The following is a 20,444-nucleotide window of genomic DNA, read 5'->3' on the forward strand; positions in this document are numbered from 1 at the left end:
GTGATGGGGTGGGAAGACAGCAGGACGGCAAGTCAACAATGTTCTAATCCCAGCACTGAGTCTCTACCATGGAGCAAACTGGGACATACAGAACACTGTAGCTGGGGATATATAAGAAGTGGCTGCAAACATCTGGAAGCTCACAGGCCTGGTGGTGAAGCCTTTGTATTATGTGGTCTGCAGTGAGGAGAAAGGAACTTTCTGGTTCAGGCAAGAGAAAGAGAAGGAAATTGAGGCCCAGCCCTGAGTTTTCATCACCAGCCATAGAACTGTGCTAAACAGGAAGGCATGGAATGTTGGAGATGTGGTACAGACCTCCGTGGAGTGAGCTCTAGGGACTTTTTGATTCTTTACTTGAACAGATTGTCATCTGGGAAGAGGGAACCTCAGCTGAGAAAGTGCCTCCACCAGACTGGCCTGTGGGTCATTTTCTTAATTAGTGATTAATGTGGGAGGGCCCAGCATGGTGGGTGGTGCCACCCTTGGGCAGGTGGTCCTGCGGTGGGTAGGAAAGCAGGCTGAGCAAGCTAGGAGAAGCAAGCCAGTAAGCAGCACCCTCCCATGGCCTCTGCTTCAGATCTTGCCCTGACTTCCCTCAGGGATGGAGTGTGCCCTGAGAGTTGTAAGATAAAATAAATCCTTTCCTTTCCAAGTTGCTCTTGGTCATTGTGTCTTTATCACATCAATAGAAACCTGAAATAAGGCACAGGCCTTAGTCACTCTGGCTTTTTCCTGGACACTGTGCCTGGTCCAGAAGAAGCCTTCCAGTGGAAGAGGCGTAGACAGAGATGCAGCATGGATGACCCCCAGACAGGAGAACTCGGAGAGCCATCCCCTAGGTCAGTCTCAAGTGAGGCCTGACATCCATGGTCCAGAGTCATCTCAGAGAGCATCTCAGAGGGCCCACCAGGCCTTCTGTGTTATTGCCTGTCTATAGATCTCTTCTGTAACTCATCAGAGCCAAGAAAAGGAGAGGAGAGGAGCTGGTGGCCAGAAGGCCCCCACCTGTCACCTGCAGCCCGCTCAGTTCCTTTAGTGTAGTCATTGACTAGCTCCCTGGACACCCAGGAGTATTACCAAGCCACTGTCACAGTTTGAACAACAGCAGCAGGTGACAAGGACCTTTCATCTCACCCCAGTGGTTCCATGGCTGTGTATCCCTGCCTGAGTTTTTGCCCTTTTGGTCTCAGAGTGAAAAGTGAAGGTTTAAAGAAGGGGAAGTCAGATTGGGTGAAATTGCCACCCTGGTCCTTCTGCCGCCCTGGCAGGCACTCCTATTCATGGAATCCTGCCCAAGCTTAATATTTAGAGAGTTGTGGGTAGAGACTTAAGTGCATGAATGAGATGGAGTTTCAGCATCAGCTTGGCGATATGGGGTCCAGACAGCTTTGATGTCTATTAGCTTCTGAGCCATCACTAAGCCCCACAGAGGCCTATTCCTCCCCAGTGCCTTGTTGAGTTAATCCCTACCAAGGCTGAATATCAGCCCTTCCTTTCTTCCAGGGCCACCCCACTCTCAAGAGAACTCCAGCTGATTTATATCTATAATATTTATGTATATCACATATAATATACATGCATATATGTGACATGAATAAATAAATGACCCAGAGACTGATATTGAGGTTCAAACTTCAAGCTGAATATTAGAAAAGCAAAGCAGCTGGCCACTAGCTTTTTTTTTTTTTTTAAAGATTATATTTATTTATTATGTATACAGCTATCTGCATGCATGGTTGCACAACAGAAGGCACCAGATCTCATGGTTGTGAGCCACCATGTTGTTGCTGGGAATTGAACTCAGATCCTCTGGAAGAACAGCCAGTGTTCTTAATCTCTGAGCCATCTCTCCAGCCTTTTTTTTTTTTTTTTTTTTTTTTTTTTTTTTTGCCACCAGCTTCTTAACCTCTAGCTCAGGCTGAATGAACTGATACTGTTTCCATGGGCTCTCACCAAGCCTCAGACTGTAACCTCTCCTCAGCATGGCTGAAGAATGACTGTCTCATACAGAATACTGAAGACCCTGCTTCTATCTTTTATACTCCTCTAGTGCTGGAATTAAGGCACGTGATCTGTTACTCTTTTAGACTGATTCAATCTCGCATATCCCTGGGTGGTCTTGAACAGAGAGATCCGTCTACCTCTTAATCCTGAGTCCTAGGATTAAAGGTGTGTATCAGCTAGCTTCTGGGTCCTGGGACTAAAGGTGTGTGTGCCTGCCTTCTATGGCTTATGGCTGACTTTGCTTTCTGAATCCTCAGGCAAGCTTTAATAAATCATAAATTCTATCACTCCACATATAAACATTTTATTTAGTGAGCATAGGGTGTACATGTAGACATCAGAAGACAACTTTCAGAAGTTAGTTTTTTCCTTCTACCAAGTTGTTTCAAGGATAGAACTTAGGTCTTCAGACTTGGAAGCAAGCACCCTCTGAACCTCTTCAGCACCCCGGCTGGCTTCTAAGCTAGTCTACACGGACCCCATGTGGGTCCCTCTGTAATTATGACTTTCACCATGTACTGCACACAGCATCATTTGTGGAATACACAGCCACCGTTACGATATTTGGGAAGTCAGGAATTCCCCCACTTCCTGATTTAGAGGATACTTTCCTTCTTCAGTTGCCTTAACCCATGCCACATGCCCCTGTGGCCACCTTGGGGGTTCAATTACAGGTATGCACCACTACACCCAGTTTATGTGGTGCTGGGCATTGATCCCAGGTACTCTACCAACTGGGTTGTATCTCCATTCCCCAAACAGGCTTTGTCTCTCCAGGAAAATCCCTGGAGCCCTGGGACCTGGGCTCAGCATCTTTTCTGGCAGCCCCAGAGCCTTTGCTCCTGCTGAGGCCTGAGCTGCCTCTGCAGAAAAGCTGTGTGCTGGGTAACTTCTGAGGTTAACATTCTCACCTATCTCTGTTCAGGCTTGTGGCATGCAGGGCACCTTGAGGGGCTCCTGCGAGTGAGGGGAGCTGTGTCTTCAGAAAAGGTAAGGAAGGGAAAGTGAGCAACACCAGTCCAAGGAGAGAGGATACGATGACAAAGATGGGAGGCCTGCCAAGGTCACGGTCCTGCAGACACAGATGTATAAAACCTCCTGGGCCACCTCCATACCTACTGACTGGGGGTCTCAGGGCAGAAGCATCAGAAACCCATCTCCCGGGTTCCTACGTATTGACCCACTCAGAGGCAGCCACAAGCATTAGGGTGTTAGATTCCAGTCCTGCCTCTGATGGGTGTGGTATAGCCAGGAACGGTGCAGTCAACTAGAAGTAGGCAGACCGAGGCACTGGCACTGCTGGGCTCATGGATGGTGGCTATCTCAGTTACTGGAGCTAACCATTACCCTCCTACCTCAGACTTGCCTTTAGTCAGTGTCCTGAGGACTGCAGTGAAGGCGGAGAGCTAGCAGGGGCAGGAAGGAGGAAGAGGAAGGGGCTGGAGAGGGAGCAGGAGGGCTGGTTCGGCTCTAGCTTTTTATAATAGATGCTCAGACTAGCAGCCGCATTCCGGCCCACCCTCAGCAAGCTCACACACATACACACTGAGCAAACTGGAACAGAACGAGCATCTAATTAAAGCTGAACCAATCATATTTCTTGATCTCTTGCCTCCCATCCTCTCACACTTACACACAGCTGACTGGATCAAATGGATATTTAATTCAAACGGAGCCAGTCAGGTTCCCATCACCCTATTGAAAGTTTGAGCCCCCTCCCACACTCCTGTGCTTGTCCCTAATTTATTTCCCCTCCTAGCCTTAGTTTCCTTCTCTTAGGCTCTGTGAACGCCTTACTTTATTATCTCTGTCCCCCATTCAAATGTAGGCCCCAAGAAGGCTGAGCTTTCTCTTTCTTTCTTTCTTTCTTTCTTTCTTTCTTTCTTTCTTTCTTCCTTTCTTTTCTCTCTCTCTCTCTCTCTCTCTCTCTCTCTCTCTCTCTCTCTCTTCCTATTTTTGTCACTGCAGGGTCCTCAGCACTTCCCATGATGCTTTGAACACAGTAGGTGCTCAAGGAGCATAGAGGAGGAAGTTCTGTCTTCCAGGATAAGCCATACTAGCTGGTGGCCACAAGGCATCTAGCATGTGTTAGCATTTTCTGGGCACTTTAAAAGTGTCCTAATGCATTGTTGTCTCCATCTTATGTATTTAACTTTATTTGTCTTTGTGTGTATGGCTCGCGCGCGCGAGCGTGCAAATCAGATTCCCTGGAGCTGGAGTCACAGGCCATTGGGAGCCAACTGATGTGGGTGCTGGAAAGCAAGCTCCATCCTCTGCAAGAGCTGTTTCAAACTGTGAAGTGCCAAGCTGTTTCTCTAGTCTGTTACTGCTTTACTGTGACTTGCCCAAGGTCACAGGGGAGAGGCAGAATTCAAAGCCAGGGTGTTTGGGGGCTAGAATTCTACATCATTCCACTAGCCCTCTTGCATTTAAGGTTGACAAACAAGCTATACACATCTTATTGAGGTCTCACCATCCTCTTGGGGGAGGTGCCATCTCCCTAACTTTAAGGATAGGAGTGAGGGGACCGGCTCAAGTTCATACCGTAAGTAAGTGATGGAGCTAAAACTAGAACCTGTGATTTCACTTCCTCTTAGTCCCCAGTCCTTCCAGATTCCAGATCCCTGTGCTGTTGGGAATGAGCTTGAGAAAGTGAAGGAGATCTGGTGGCCTCCCCAAGGAAGGGTGATGGGGCACAGGCTTGTTCAAGTCACAGAGGTCCAAGATTGGCAGGTAGAACCTAGAAACAGTGACTAGATAGAAGGGAGTTCAGAGCGAACTGCAGGGGGTTGGGGGGCACGAATTCCCCAGGCCCTGCTAGATTAGCAGCATTCTGCCAGGATGGCTGCCTTCTCCACATTACCTTCTGCTCTATTTCCCAATTACAGCACGGCTCAGGGAGCTGAGCGCCACACTGCACTTCAGCCTGGGGCAGACTAGAATGAATGGGAAGGGCGAGATCACCTCCTTTCCTAGCCTTGCTGCTTTGTAAAAAGGCTGAGTCCAGGAACTCTACCATTGTGATTCATTCCTTTAGTGCTCTGCCTCGTTGCTCCAGACTTACCCTTAAGGCGCTCACAATGGGAGGAGCCAGCTTGAGTGATAGCGCCTACGTGCCACAGTGCACATGTGGAGGTCAGAGGTCTTCCCCTTCCATGTTATTTGGGCTGGGGGAATCTTCTTTTTGTTGGTTTGTTTGTTGTTTTTGAGACACGATTTTACTATGCATGTATATAAGTTACATTTCTATTGCTGTAATAAAATACCTTGACTAAGGCAACTCTGGGCTTATAGCTTCAGAATTAAGAGTCCGTGATGATGGAGCAAAGGCATGGATGGTGGCAGGAACAGCTGAGGGTCCAGGTCTTCTGGAAGCAGGAGTAAGAGAAAACTAACTGGGAACGGCAAAAGCCAAGAGTCCTCAAGGCCTGCCCTAAGTGACATACTTCCTCTAGCAAAGCCACATCTCGTAACCCTCCCTAAACAGCCACCAAACGACTGGAGAGCAAATAATTTAAATGCTCAAGACTGATTTGGGTCATCTTATTCAAACCACCACACTACATAACTCTGGATGGCCTGGAACTCACGGAGACACACTTGCTTTAAGAGCATGTGCCACAGCACCTTGTGCTTTTTTGTTTGTTTTAATGTTTATTTTTATTTATGTGTCTCTGTGTGCCTGTGGATGCCAGAAGAACCTGTCAGATGCCCAGGAGTTGGAGATATAGTGGTTGTGATTTGCCTGACATGGTATCAGGAACCAAAATCGGGTCCTCTGCAAAAGCAGCAAATGCTCTTCACCACTGAACCATCTCATCTGTCCAGCTTACCCACTGAGGTATCTTTCTAGCCCCTTCTTGTTCTTCACTGTGGAAGCCAGGCTAGCCCACCTGCAGGTGTCCAGGCTAGCCCATTTACAGGTAGTTTCCACGGATTCTCCTGCCTACTACAAGGTCACTGGGATTAGAGACATATGCTGTCACTGTCACTTCTAGTTTTACATGGATGGGTAATAGCAGGACTGATAGTCTGCAACACCTGGTCACTGGAGAGGCGGGGTAGTCCCCTGATTGACAGAGGGCACACACTCAAAACTGAGAGGCAGGTACTGGCGTCACTCCCCTATTACAGGCAGGCACTTAGGGGTGACCAGGGAGGGACACAGTTATTAACAACTGTGACTAGGGAGGGTCACAGTTGTTAACAAGGAGGCTGTGTTATTACAATTTCACCAGCAGAGGGCGATGTCTGCACTGCTCTAGGTTTCAGACAGGTGGCAGCTCAACCCTTTCCAAGGCAGAGGCTCTTTTGAGAGTGGGTTCTTTCCTTTTACCACATGAGTTTCAAGGGTTGAATTCAAGTTTGTCAGGCTTGGTGGCAGACTGGCACCTTTACCTCCTGAGCTATCTTGGTGGCTCTAAACAAAATCTTTTTTATCTAGAAACTGTTAGAGATTTCTCAGATGAGCCCAAACCTGTTCACCCGTAGGGCTCCACCTCTATGGGCCTTTCTCCTACCTCAGTTCATGTCTATTTTCCTAAAACATTCTTGTTCATACTGCTGTATGCCTGGCACCTTTGCATCAGAAGTGTCTGGAGGCCTCTGTGACCCACTCACCTCATAGCCCCTCCCCCATATCCCCCGCCCCCCAGTTTCTACCATATCATTATGGTTGGAAATAGCCATAGCATATGGTTTCTTCCTTGTATATCTCTTGACTGACTTACCAAGATCCAGAAGGTTCTCTGATCTCTTGGAGTTCCCTGGCCTCTCCCCACTGCCAGGCCTGTGTCTGCAGATGGACATTTGGAGTGGCAGATGGCCCAGGCCATCTCTCAGATGGGGACTCACTGAGTGCCAGGTACTATGTTAGCTAGCTAGCTCGAATCACCCATTCTATTCGGGCCTTGTCACTTTCTGGCTGGGTGACTTTGGGTAAGTGGCTTAGTTGTCTCACCTGTGAAACAGGGGCTCTTGTTGGGTTGTTGTGACTATCTGGTGAGAGCCACCCAGATTCCAACAGCCCTGGGCCATGAGAATCCTCCACAGCTGCACACCCGTCATTCCCCAAAGTACTGCAAGATAACATTATTGGCTCCTGGTTTGTAAATAAGAAGACAAATTAGCCCTCGTGGTGGCTCATGTCTAACCCTGGCACTTAGAGGCAGAGGCAGGAGAATCAGAGCAGGGCTACATAGAGAGACCCAGTGTCAGACAGACAGAAGAAGAGACAGGATTGAGGGAGAGGGCTCAGTCAGTACTGTGCTTGCCACACAAGAATTAAGACCCGAATTCGATCCCCCAGAACCCACAAAAAAGCCAGGCAGTACCTACTTGCCATCCAACTCTGGGAGGCAGAGATACGATGAGACTAAGAGGGAGCAAGGAGGTAGGCCCGGTGCAAACTAGCTCCAAGACTCTAAGTTGCTGACCCCCCAAAAGGCTGTTTGTCCATGAGGGAGTGGTTGTGGATAGAGTGGGGTCTGCAGGAAACCCTGCCCTGTTCACAAAGCTTGCTGATCTCCTCATTGACCCGGGGTCTGAAATGCAAAGTCCCATCAACCAGGCAGACCTAAATCACAGTCAAGAGTTCTCAGCACACTCAGCCAGTGAAGATTTTCTTCTGACAGGACTCTGCCTGGGATCCCAGCCCAGCCTGGCTACCTGGGAGGAAGGATGGCCTGGTGTAGTGGCAGCCTCAAAGAACTAGCATCTTTGGCTCGGTGGGCTGAGCACAGCAGGACAAGGGTGGAGGTAGGCTGAGTTCTACATACCTAATGTGGAGGGGACCCAGTGGGGAGAAGGAGGTTGTCCCAGAACATGGAAGTAGGGAAGCCCAGGAGAGTTTAGACTCTAGGCTGGAGTCAAGGACAGGAGAGGCAGGAGGTGGAGCCAAGAGGGGCTTCGACTAGAAGCCTTGGGGACTTCAAAGTAATGGATAGCCCGGGACCAGAAAGGATCTGTTTGTGTGGGCTAGGCTGGGGACAGGAGCCAAGCAAGACTCCTTCAACAAGGGCAGTATTTGCGTCAGCTGAGAAGAGCGCATCATCTTCCTCTGGGGAGCAAGAGTTGAAAGTCACCAATTCAGCCACAATCATGCTGTAGTTTCTGGCAGCATGGCTACCAAGCCCGAATCCTGATTAAAACCCATGTGTTTTCTTATCCATTCATTCACCTGTCCATCCACCCATGCATCTGTCATCCTATCTATCTATCTATCTATCTATCTATCTATCTATCTATCTATCTATCTATCTACCCACCCATCCACTGTCCATGTATATACATATCTATCAGTCATCCTATCTATCTCTATCTATCTACCTACCTATCCATCCATCCATCCATCCATCCATCCATCCATCCACCCAACAATCCATCTACCCACTTACTTATATTGTATTTATATGTGTGTATGTGGGTGTATTTAGTGGATGTGGTGTGTGCATGTATGGTGTATGTACATATGTATGTGATGATGCACAAATGGAGGCCTGAAGAGGATGCTGAGTATCCTTCTCTATCACTCTCCATTTATCCCCACGAGACAGGGTCTCTCACTGAACCTGGATCTATGTTGGCAGACAGCCAAGTCCCAGCAATCCTGTCTCCAATCTTCAAAGTACAAGGGTTATAGGAGACTATGGCTACACCCATGTAGCTTTTAATTTTTTATTTTTTAAAGATTTATTTATTTATTACATATAAACTGTTCTACCTACATGCCAGAAGAGGGCACCAGATTGAATTGTAGATGGTTATGAGCCACCATGTGGTTGCTGGGAATTGAACTCAGGACCCCTGAAAGAGCAGTCAGTGCTCTTAACATCTGAGCCATGTCTCCCGCCCCCTGCCCCCCCCACGTAGCTTTTTAATGTAGTTGCTGGCGATTTGAACCCAGGTCCCAATACTCTGCACAGCAAATGTTTTATCCACAGAGTCATCTCCCCAGTATTGTACTTTCTTCTCTAACTTTTCTGAAGAATTTTACTCAGGATGATTGCAGTAGTCTATCAGGTATGTCCAAACTGGACCCCCATGCAGCCAAGAATGACTTTGAATGCAGACAAGATTATAAGCTTGCTTAAAACATTATGATGGTATCTTTTGTGATTTATTCTTTATGCAATTCAATTAGGCAACTCTTGAATGTGAACTTTTTAGATGACTACATTGTGTCTCCAGGGTCAAAAGGTTGGAACAACTGTGAGGCCCCTTGTCCATCACAGGGCTGGGAGAGGCACAAAGCTTGCCTGAGTCTTCATCATCCTCCAACACCAGCAACCCTACTCCGTGTCTGCACCCTCCCTCTCCTCACAAGCCATCCAGGAGTTCACTCAGCGAGGCTAGAAGGATCTTCTCAGGCCGCTTCCCTGCCTTTGGGATTCTGCCAAGAGAATCCACTGGGGAGGAACTGAGGAAGGGAAGCAAATGAAGAAAGGAAGTTCCCACCAGCTGCCAGAAGAGAGCTGATCTTCTGGAATATCCTCCCCCTCCCCCACCCTTCCACTTGCACCCCAAAGCTTAGAACACTTCAGGCATGGGGAAGGCTCCTTCATCTCCAGCCATCTTGTCCTAAGTCCGGGCTCTCCTTTACTTCTGACACCACACATCCTTCACCCCTAGGCCAAAGCACAGAGCTCCCCATGGTCTCATTTAGTACCCACACATCTGAGCATAGCCTGATGACTTACTGTGTGCCAGGGCTTATGTCAACCACAGGAAATGTCTCTAAGGAAACTTTCTGTCTTTAAGACTCTACCTCTTGAGTGCTGGAATTACAGTCAGAGGCTACCCCTCCCAGGGCTAGGATGGAACCCGGGGCTTCCTGCATGCTGCATAAACTTCTTCAGTAACTCTTTTGATATGCAAATGGTTTAACTTTTAATGAAGTTTCAATGCACCGCTTGTGTTTGTGGTTACTGCTTTCTGTGTTCTTGTTAAGACATCTTTCTTTGTGCCAGGCATGGTGGCACACACCTTTTAATCCCAGCACTTGAAGGCAGAGACAGGAGAATTTCTGTGAGTACCAGGCCAACTTGGTCTATACAGTGAGCTCCAGGACAGCAAGGGCTGCATAGAGATACCCTGTCTCAAAAACAAACGAAAAACTACAAAAACCTTTCTTTGCTTACTGCAGTGCTAGAAATACATTGCTCTCTGTGTCTCTTGGGAGAAAGCACATATTTCTGGCACCATCAACACAGCGTTAAGGATTTAGTCTCAGGCTGGAGAGATGTAAGAGCACTTGCTCTTACAGAGGACCTGGGTTCAATTCTTAGCACTCACAAGGCAGCTTACCACTGTCTATAACCCAGAGTACCTAGAGCCCTCTTCTGACCTCTGCAAGCACCAGTCATGACCATGGTGCACAGACACACATGCAATAAGTAAATATATAAAAAAAAGATTGAGTCTCCACACACATCTCTACACCTGTAAAAAGGGCCTGTCCACTATTATTCCCTGCCACACCATGATGGTGAAGGCTGGCAAATAGTTTAATCACCCATCAGCATGCAACTGTGGCTGGTACACATGCAGACAAGGGAGCCTCACACTCAGGTGAAACCAGAAGGGGAAACTGTTGATATTTGACAATGTCCAAGGTATAGAGTTTAGAAAGAAGGCAAGACGCAGAAAGGACAAGGCATCTGTGTAAAGAAGGCACGCGTACACAGGTGCACCTTCACACCAGGCAGCCTATGTCCTATTGAACCCATCGTAAGCCATACACGTAATATGCTGACCCCCTGAACATCACAGATTAGCTGCACATTAAAGTTCAGTCTCCTTGGTGGTCACATGAAGCCGGTTGCTGCAGCTTGTAACCCTGCTTCACAAGGGAGTGCTGTGCACAACTGTAAACATGGAAAAAGCTCAGAATTCCAAACATGGAATTTCCACTGAGCACATGAAGTTAAAAAAAAATCTTAAATTTTTCACTCATCTATTTGTTTACTTTGTGTGGTGTGGGCAACTATGCCATAGTGTGAGGTCTCCTTCCACCATATGGGCCTCAGGGGTTGAGCTCTAGTTGTCAGGTTTGGGAGAAAAGTCCCTTTACCTACTGAGTCATCTTGCCAGTCCACACACACAAAAACTTGAGTTTCTCTAAGTAGAAAATTCTGTGTGTCTACATCCCTGTGTGTGATTCCTTCTCTCTCTCTCTCTCTCTCTCTCTCTCTCTCTCTCTCTCTCTCTCTCTCGTGTGTGTGTGTGTGTGTGTGTGTGTGTGTGTGTGTGTGTGTGTGTGTGCCGAGTGAATGTAAATCTTGGGGAAGATGCCTGTCATGCCGGCTGCCCATCCATGGAGGACCTGAGTAGCTTCGTTTTTTGAGGTTTAAGTTGTCTGGAAACCAGGGCTTGTGTATGAGTAGACTGGGTTCCAGGTGGTGGAGCCTTGGGTGGATCCTAGCACGGAAGGGCAGTGCAAAGGGAGGGAAGAACCCGAGCGGGTAGAGGCACTTGCAGCCAAGCCTGGCAACTTAAGTAAGGTCCCTGGTACTCACACAGTGGAAGGAAGAATCATTTCCTGTAAGTTGCCCTCTGACAAAGTGGGCTAACTGGATCTGGGACTGTGAGTCCCTTCCTCTCTCGTTTGAGACCTGGATGACAGGGGATAGAGTTAACACCCAGGAGCCAGCAGACTGGCACTCCCCTCCTCCAGGCTGCAGTCTGGCCCTGGCCTAGTCCACACCCCCACTGCCATGCAGGGAAGGCAGGAAGGAGGCCCAGATGGCAGGTGTGGCCCAGCCCCCCAGCCAGGCTCACCCAGCTGTCACTTTGGAGAGGCCCCTATCTAGCCCTCCTCCACTCCCATGAACAATTGGGAGCCAGCCAGCCTGGCCCCAGCTGTTTCTACTCAGCGGTCCAGGGTGCCCACACACCCTGGACCGCTTTGTCTCTCCGGATAGGAGGAAGGCAGATTCCTGGATGTCAGGGATGGAAAGACCTTGGAGGGCCACCACTCAACAGCTCACTCTACAGGGGAATTGAAGTCCAGAAGGGACAAAGAACTTGCCCAAGGCTCCAAAGAACCTGACAGAGAAGGCAAGCTTCCTGACTGCCAGTTAAGACCTAGATCTTGGGACACTCCCGCCAGTGTGGGGCACTCGGAGCATCCATGCTGCTCTTCCACAAGGCTTCATATAGGGTAGCTCTGCCTGCCCGTTCTTGTATTATTGAGCGATGTCCTTTCTGGGATTCTGTTTCCGGGGCCTTTAACCCAGGTGATTCCACACACTCCTCACTGAGGCCTGTGGGTTTCCTGAGGAAAACTGAAGCTGTATTTTCTTAAGTGTGGCCCCTAAGTCTCACACATTCTTTGTTTATAAAGGAACAAACCCATGTGGGATTAGCAGAACCAGTAACACTTTCATTAGTAGTCAGCAAGAGATAACCAGGTCATATTCTGCTATGGCCTCAAAATACTGTTTATGCTATCTACGACCTTCCTCGCTCCCTCCCTCCCTCCCTCCCTCCCTCCCTCCCTCCCTCCCTCCCTCCTCCTTCTTGTTAGCAGAGTTAGGGATTGGACACCAGGCAAGCACATTACCACTGAGCTATGCCCCTGCCTCTCACTGCTAGTCTGAAGTTCTTTTTTTTTTTTTTTTTTTTGGCACACTCTGGTCAAAGCTCTACCCTGCATGTTCACAGGGCTGACGCACATAATGGCTGCTGTAAGGGAACCGTTTCTTCTGTTTTTCTGGTTTACACTCTCATCAACTTTGTCCTATGGAGGGATCTGTAACTTTTTAGAATGCCCAGGGTCTATGCCTGATGTCCCCCCTGGCATGTGCCTTCCTGCTGAGGAAGGTAGCACTCCATAAGGCAGCTCCCTGGAATGTTTGTGTCACCTGGATGACATCTTAGTAAATTTAGTACAGGTCAGGGGCTGGGGAAAGGAATGAGCTCATAAATCATCAGGACCCAAGGCCAAGCCCCATGGCTCCCATGACCAATAGGTGTGGTGGTGTGATCCTATAACCCCAGGACTGCAGAGGCAGAAACAGAAACAGGAGACTCCCTGTGGCTTGCTAGCCAGGCAGGTGGGTTCAATGAGAGACCCTGTCTCAAAAACAAAAACAAAAAAACAAAAAAAAAAACAAAAAAAAGGAAAGCAGTTGAGTAAATACCTGATATCAACCTCTGACACCCCCTCCACACAGACACACACACTCACGCACGCACACAAGTCACTAAGTAGCTGTGCGGCCTCAACCAAGTCTCTCACCTCCTCAGGCCCTTGGTGTCTCCACACATAGACTGCAGTTTTAAACACTGCTTCTCCCTGTCTTCCTCCTCCTGTGTTCACTTGAAGACCTACTTGGAATTTTAGTCACAGGTTGCTTAGCAACTAAAATTAAGGTCTTTGATGAGTACACTGTGTGTGTGTGTGGGGGGGGGGCAGAGGAGAAGCAGGCGCACTCTGTGAACCGATGCTGCCGAGCCAGCATTTATTCTGAGAGGCCGGGTGACCCATCCTTTGCCCCCACAAGTCAAGATGGCTCTAAAAGCCTTGGGATGGAAATGTGTCAGGAGGGGGAGGAGGAGGGGCATCTAGAAATGGAAAGTGCCCCAGGGGCTAGCCCAGGCCTGGGGGTTCTCAGGAGAGGCACACTGGCAGTCTTTGTGTTTTGCTGAGGTCTCTGGATCCCACTGGGCCCTGAGAAGGTGTTCAGTCCCCTCCCTACTCTTGCACAGCCTATGTCACTTTTGCTCCTTGAAGCCCTAGGAGGTGGAACTGGACATGCTGAGTCTCCAGTGGGGGCGTGCTGTGTGTGGAGGGGCGCTATATGTGCACGCATGTTCTCGGTCCCCCTCTCCCAGGGGCTTAGGGATGGCTATCTCATGTGGCACATTTCACTGCCATCCAGAATTTCATCAGCAACTCCTTTGGGGCTCCTGACCTTAACCCAGTACACATTCCCTGGGGAAGAAGCTGTTGTCATCTCCGACACCTTTGTAGAGAGATGTAGAACTCTGAGAAGTGACCAAGGCCAGAATTCCTGGAAAGGGGCCTGAGGGTATCCAGACACACCATGCACATTTGGTCACAACACATCTCTTAGGGGTCAGAATCTGTCCCAGTTGTGAGGTCCTTAGAGAGGTGACTATCAGGTCCCCTCTGACTTTTCTACCTGTCTCAACTAGGACTGGGACTCCATGAGGAGCATGGGGAGGACCCTGTGGCATCAGGCTAGCTGGGAACACAGATTCTCCAACTCAGGTCAGTTTCAGGAAGGGTTGGTCTCCATCTGCACCAGACAGGTTCAGAGAGGCCCTGGCCCCACCCTTTTTCTCCCACCAACCTGGAGTTTATCTTACAATGCAATGGAGGTTCTGGCCTGAGGACTGCACACGCAGAGGCTGTGACAGAGTCCTTCTGGGCCTTATCCCACATGTCCAGGCAGCCAGCCCCTGGACAGAGAAGCTGTCAGGCTGACCCTGCAGGCAGGGGCACCACTAGGCTCCTCAGAGAGTTCATTTCCCTCAACCAGCTACAGCAGCTATGACTCTGGAGCCTTCAGCACCATCCCTGTAATTCCGTTCAGACAAAAATGGTTTCACTTGTGTGTATGCTTCTCCTCTGGACAGGTGAGCACTCCTGGACAGGGGTCCCAGGGGACTGTTCCAGACAGGCCTCTCCTTTGCTGGCTGTAGGCTTTAGTAGCCATTGCTGAGAAAGGGGGACGAGCAGGAGCCCTTTACATCACTGTAGTTCCTGGTCATTCAACACATGCTGTGTGGCAGACTATGTGTTCGACATTTTATGTAATCATCATAACACCCTGAGAAACAAGGACCATTAGGGTTTCACACACAGGGAAACTGAGGCAAAGTGGCTAGGGTTGTACAACTAGGGGTTGGGTCTATGATCCTCGAATCCCTCAGAAAACCGGGGAAGCAGATCAGACTCACAAAGTGCTTTGTGGGACAGACCTGAGGTCTGGGCAGAGGGAGCATCCATTCACAGCCTGATTCAGTTCTGTAGGTTCATGGCACAGCAAACCAGGCGCTAGCTTTGTGGGGAATGGGAAGCCCCTTGTGGTGCAGGGGCCAGCTCTGCAGATGAATTCTCAGACTCCCCAGAATACCCACCAACCGTGCTGCATCCCTGGCCTAGAGACCCCCAAATCCTCATCTCAAAACTTTGAAATAAAATGAATTTGAGACATTTCCATCTCTGAGGAAGGGCTTGCCTTCACCTTTTTTTTTTCTCCAAAAATAAGCATCTATTCTTCCAAAAAAGGGAAAACCACAAAGCAAGATTGTCAATCTCAGGCCTCAGACAAATGGGATAAAGTTGAGACTTCTGGTGCATGCTCTCTCTCTCTCTCTCTCTCTCTCTCTCTCTCTCTCTCTCTCTGTGCCCAAGTCTCCCCCTTTCCCAAAGTCACCTACTGTACTCAACCTGTGACAGGTTTTGAGATGTAAATTGCATCAAGTGGAAGGAGAAGGCAGCTTGAAGAACAAAGGATGACTGAGGAAAGATGGGAAAAATCGATTTGGAAACGCTCTCTGAATTCCCCAGGAGAAGGGGGGAGGCTGAAGGGGGGTGCTGTCTAAGTGGGAAGTAGTTCAGAGCTGATTTTAGGAGAGGGTGGGGTAGCATGAAGTCTGATCTCACTGCAGTCCTCTAGGCTGGGCATCCCAGCATGCTATGAGCCATGGAACTGCCTGGCTCAGTGGTTTTTGGACTTAACTCCATAGTGAAGGCTTCTGCTGGGTCAGCAGGCTGTCTGTAAGGGGAAGTAGGGACTATGCCTCTGGGACAAGTTTCAGGTCAGTCCAAGGTGCCAGGTGTGAAGCCATCCAAGCTGGTCTTTTGCCACCGTGCAAACTAGACATGCCCTCACCACCAAGACAGCCAACTAGACTGTGAACTCATGTGGATAAGGGCTTGGTCTTGTTTACTTCCATCCCTGGTGTAGAAACTATTTTTTTCTTTGTTTTGTTTTTGGCAGGGTCTTTCTATGTAGACTTGGCTGGTCTGGAGTTCACTTTGTAAACCAGGTTGGCCTCCGACTCAGAGATCTGCCTGCCTTCCAAATGCTGGGATTAGAATCATGTGCCATAACTCCTGGGCAGGAGTTGTGACTGAAGGACAGTGGTGCTCAATAAACATTTGTTGAATGGCTCTTAGATGGAGGGATGGATGGGTGTATGGATGGATGGATGATGGATGGATTTGTGAATGGGTGGGTGAATGGGTGGATGGTATAACCATATAGTGAATAAAGGAGCAGCCAAGTGCTCTAGCGAGGGAGACATAGACTATCTGTAGTTAGGGTTTGGGCTGGCAAAGGTTTTACAGAGCTGGCATTTGAAATGGCTCTTGAGAGGGAGCAGCTATCTTTGTCTACTGCACAGCACCAACTTGCAACACTGGTGAGGGCATGCTTGAATAGAATGGTGTTAGCATGGGCTGGAGAGATGGCTCTGAGGTTAAGAGCACAGGCTGCTCTTCCAGAGGTCCTGAGTTCAATTCCCAGCAACCACACGGTGGCTCACAACCATCTGTAATGAGATCTGGTGCCCTCTTCTGACCTGCAGGAATATATGCTGCAGACAGAACACTCTATACATAATAAATAAATAAATAAATAAATAAATAAATCTTAAAAAAAAGAATGGTGTTAGCAGGGAACAGAATGTAAGAGCTACAATGAATTCTATAGATCCTGGAGTACAACCTTTTCAGTTTGTGGATAGAAAAGCCAGGACAGAGGAAGGTTAAGTGACTCCAGAGGTCACACAGTACCTGAGTAGCATGACAGAGATTGGAACAGGGTGTCTGCCCCTGGGGCCTGGGACCCAGTCACCATCCTGTCCTCAGACTGCCAGGTGGATCTGTGCTCCCTCCAGAGATCACAGACAAAGAAAAGGCAAGAGGAGGCCATGGAGCCAGGCACAGTGTGCTATGTTTGTAATCCCAGCACCTGGGAGGTAGAGGCCAGAGTATCAGCCTACTTAGCCAGGCTCTAAACTGATTTGGGCTAGTGAAACCCAGGTCATAGGTTGTGGGATGCATTTCCCTGATACCCAAGACCAGAAGGAAGCAACTTCTCTGCAGGCTGAGCCGTGGCATGATGGGCAGGACCCAGAGATGAATAGCATCTGAGAATATATCAGCTAGAGGCTCCAGTGTATGGAGGGTACAGTCAGACCCCATCATTTTCCCCCACTAGTGGGAGCACTAGATACTCAACTCTAATGTTCATCCACCTGACAGAGTTGATGCTTGAGCCAGATGCATGGCCCAAATGGTAATGCCCACATATCAGATCCCCCAATGGGATACCCATGGGGCCTTTCAAAGACCAGATCTGGTGGCACATGGATCCAAGTTTCCCAGCATGGTGCTGAGGCCCAAGTCCTTGCACTAAGGCTGAAGGAATGAAGTTAACTTGTTTGGATTCTTCTCCAGGACCCCTTCCCTGTCTCTCTTTGACAAATGTCACCGTTGCTTTATTCCCCGACCTGGTCTCCTCACCTTTGTCTAGCACATGGTAGAATCTCCCTAGAGTAACAGTGACAGGGACATTTATATTCTATATTATAAAATCACATCTGTACCTCATATTGCAGGAAGGAACCTGCACATACACACTGTAAACAGCTGAGGGGGGATGTGACTTGGTGGCCTTGGATATTTGGAAATCCCCACTTCACAGAGAGACAATAATGAGGGAAATATGTGGGAAGTGATAAGGAGAGAGACTCAAAGACAAGGCTGACAACCTGCCCAGAGGGACACAACTAAATTTTGGAATGGGTGACTGACTGCCTCTGTTCTAGTATAGAATATACAAACTGGCAATGTCATGGAAAGGTGTGTTCAAATTTGGGGACCAGTCCTCTGGCTTCCCCAACGGCTGGCTCTCAGGATAGTGGTGCAATTTAAAGATTCACTTCCTGTTTCTGCTCAGTGGCTTCTGCAGAGTCAGGCAGCATGAGCTCTGTATTCCAATCACAGTAACACAGGACTCGCCTGCAGAAGCGCCCCTCTCTAGTCCTCCTGTGAGGTAGCCAGGCATGCATCCGGGAGAGCTGGGGCTTTAGATTCTAGCTGATCAGTCTCGGGGGAGTGGATTTCTTTGTGCTTCTGCCTCTTCCTCTGTAAAATGGGGAAACAACTGCATTTTCACAGTGTGTTATACTCTCAAAAACCTCCCAGGTGACAACTGTACAGTCCCCACTTGGCTATGGGAAGAAGCTAGACACTTGACATCCAGGCTAGGGTCCTTCCTGCCCACCAGCTGCTGCTTAGTAACTGGCAAGGACCTGTGCTTCCAGCCTTGGTCTTCTTGGGTTTAGCCCTGGGGAGTGCGGCAAGAAAGGGGTGGGGCACTGGGTGTCCGCATGGCTAATGAGGTGCTGGGCACAGTGCCTAGGTTCTGTAATATTCATAAGGCCCCGGCAGCTGTGCCAGGCAATCAGGGTGCTGACTGCTTGCCCATCTGCAACTTAACATTCTGCTCCTGAGAGGCGGGAGCTGGTAGCTGCATGTTAACTAGGAAAACATCAGGATCTGGCCACCACGGCAGAGGCTGACCAAGAGCCCAGGAAGATTGGCCACTCCTCCAAAACCCACCCAGAGCAAAAAGGACCTGTCCATCAGCATGGCAGTACTGGCAGTCATGGATGCAGATGTATGAGAGCTGGCTCTAGTCAACTCCTGCCCAGGGCCTGGAAGCTAACCACAGATCTAGCTCCTGTTGTCTCTGCAGTTTCAGTTTCCTCACGTGGAAGATGGAGATGGCTCCCTGAATTCTGAGATTAAGTTCCTTCCTGCCATTACAGCTGTCTGCAGTTTTTGTGGACAGGGCCTACCTTTGAGAGGGTCTCCTGAGTCCAGGCTGGCCTCAAACCTGTTATATAGCCAAGGATCACCTTGAACTTCTCCATCTCCCAAGAGCTAGGATTACAGCCATGCACTACCAGGGGATGGACCAGGGCCTCTCTCATGCTAAGCAAACACTCTCCCAGCTGAGTTGTATTCTCAGTTCTCCATTTTCCCTCTCTACACATGCTTTTTCTATACAGAATGCCTTAAGTGCTCATTATAAAACAAAATCTCGGAGAAAGAAGAAAATTTAAAATGTAGAGCTAATCACCTTTAACACTGACTAAAGTCCTTTGGATCTTTTCTAGATATATAGGTGTTTTAAATGAGGGCAAGTATGCATTTCCTTTCAAAATAGCACAGCACAAATAGTTTACTCTCGTTAATGTCCTTCTGCACAGGTTACTCCCAAAATGTGATCTGAGGTCTTTTGGGCTTTCCAGGGACCAGTCAGATATTTTAATTGGTCAGGGCACTTGCTGCCAAACCTGACAACTTGGGTTGTCACATTCCTGTGCCCACACAGTGTCAGGAGAGAACCAGTTGTGGCAGGTAGTCCTCTGACCTCCACAGCATATCATGGCAGTTGCAGGACCCTCCTGGGGTGGTTTGGATAGGAATGCCCCCATAGACTCATTTGTTATGATAAATCTTTCCGCCAAAAGCTGCCTGAGCCCCACCGCCACGTGTGAGCTTTACGCCAGTAGCCTGCCCGAGTTAGGCCCAAATGGATACACAGAAACTTGTATTAGGTACAATGCTGTTTGCTCAGTATCAATTATCATGAATCTATATATTTTATAAGACTTATCTTATCGGATGCCTTATTGGCATCCCTCCTTGCTGGTGGATCACATCTTGCTGCTGGAGGAGGCGAAGGGGAAAGAGAGGCCCTTCCTGTTTCATCTTCGCTTAAATATGAGTCTCCTTGCTATGTCACTTCCTGCATGGATCATCACTTCTCTACTACATTTCCCAGAATCCTCTTTGACTCCTAGTCCCGTCTACTTGCTGTCTCATTGGCCAAACAGTATTTTATTTAACAATCAATAAGATAAACATACACAGTACATTCCCCATCACTCATGTGTGTGAATGCTTGGCCCACAGGGAGTGGCACTAGTAGGAGGTGTGGCCTTGTTAGAGTAGGTGTGGCCTTGTTAGAGTAGGTGTGGCCTTGTTGGAAGAAGTGTGTCACTGTGGAGGTGGACTTTGAGGTCTTATATATGCTCAAGCTACACCCAGTGTGGCAGTCTCCTGCTGCTGCCTGCTGATCAATATATAGAACTCTCAGCTCCTTCTCCAGCACCAGTCTGCCTGCACACTGCCATGTCCCACCATGGTGATAATGGACTAAACATCTGAACTGTAAGCCAGCCCCAATTAATGTTTTCCTTTATAAGAGTTTCTGTGGTCATGGTGTCTCTTCACAGCAATAGAAACCCCAGCTAAGACACCTACCATAAATAAATAAAGCATAAGTAAAAAACAAGACCTTCTCAGGGAATCCACGGGATCAAAACTACTTTGGGCACATCACTCACACTACACCCCTGCTTGTGCAATCTCATGAGTCTATGGTATT

Source organism: Cricetulus griseus, chromosome 4, assembly GCF_003668045.3.
Source record: "Cricetulus griseus strain 17A/GY chromosome 4, alternate assembly CriGri-PICRH-1.0, whole genome shotgun sequence".
Classification (NCBI taxonomy): domain Eukaryota; kingdom Metazoa; phylum Chordata; class Mammalia; order Rodentia; family Cricetidae; genus Cricetulus; species Cricetulus griseus.